Source organism: Halictus rubicundus, unplaced genomic scaffold (assembly GCF_050948215.1).
Source record: "Halictus rubicundus isolate RS-2024b unplaced genomic scaffold, iyHalRubi1_principal scaffold0345, whole genome shotgun sequence".
In the NCBI taxonomy this organism is placed as follows: Eukaryota; Metazoa; Arthropoda; class Insecta; order Hymenoptera; family Halictidae; genus Halictus; species Halictus rubicundus.
Genome location: NW_027488886.1, coordinates 120,722 through 121,803, shown reverse-complemented (window position 1 = coordinate 121,803; position 1,082 = coordinate 120,722).

Sequence of the window (1,082 nt, the reverse complement as noted above, 5' to 3'; positions counted from 1 at the left end):
CCTCTATCATATCCTCTTTCCTATCCTCTATCCTATCCTATTCTCTATCCTATCCTTTCCTCTATAATATCGAATCCTATCCTCTATCCTATCCTATCCTCTATCCTATCCTATCCTCTATCCAATCCTATCCTCTATCCTATCCAATCTCATATCCTATCCTCTCCTCAATCCTATCCTATCCTCTATCCTATCCTCTCCTCAATCCTATCCTATCCTCTGTCCTATCCTATCCTCTATCCTATCCTATCCTCAATCCTATCCTATCCTCTATCCTAACCTATCCTCTATCCAATCCTATCCTCAATCCTATCCTATCCTCATTCCTATCCTATCCTCAATCCTATCCTATAATCTATCCTATAGTATCCTCCATCCTATCCTATCTTCTATCCTATCCTATCCTCAATCCTATCCTATCCTCAATCCTATCCTATCCTCTATCCTATCCAATCCTCTATCCTATCATCTATCCTATCCTATCCTCTATCCTATCCTATCCTGTATCCTATCCAATCTCATATCCTATCCTATCCTCCATCCTATCCTATCCTCTATCCTATCCTATCCTCTATGCTATCCTATCCTCTATCCTATTCTATCCTCTATCCTATCTTATCCTGTATCCTATCCTATCCTCTATCCTATCCTATCCTAAATCCTATCCTATCCTCTGTCCTATCCTATCCCCTTATCGTATCCTATCCTCTATCCTATCCTATCCTCTATGCTATCCTATCCTCTATCCTATTCTATCCTCTATCCTATCCTATCCTGTATCCTATCCTATCCTCTATCCTATCCTATCCTAAATCCTATCCTATCCTCTGTCCTATCCTATCCCCTTATCGTATCCTATCCTCTATGCTAACCTCTATCCTATCCTCTTCTCTATCCTATCTTCTATCCTATCCAATCCTCTATCCTATGCCCAATCATATCCTATCCTCTATCCTATCCTATCCTCTATGCTATCCTATCCTCTATCCTATTCTATCTCTATCCTATCTATCCTCAATCCAATCCTATCCTCTATCCTATCCTATCCTCTATCCTATCCAATCCTCTATCCTATCCTCTAT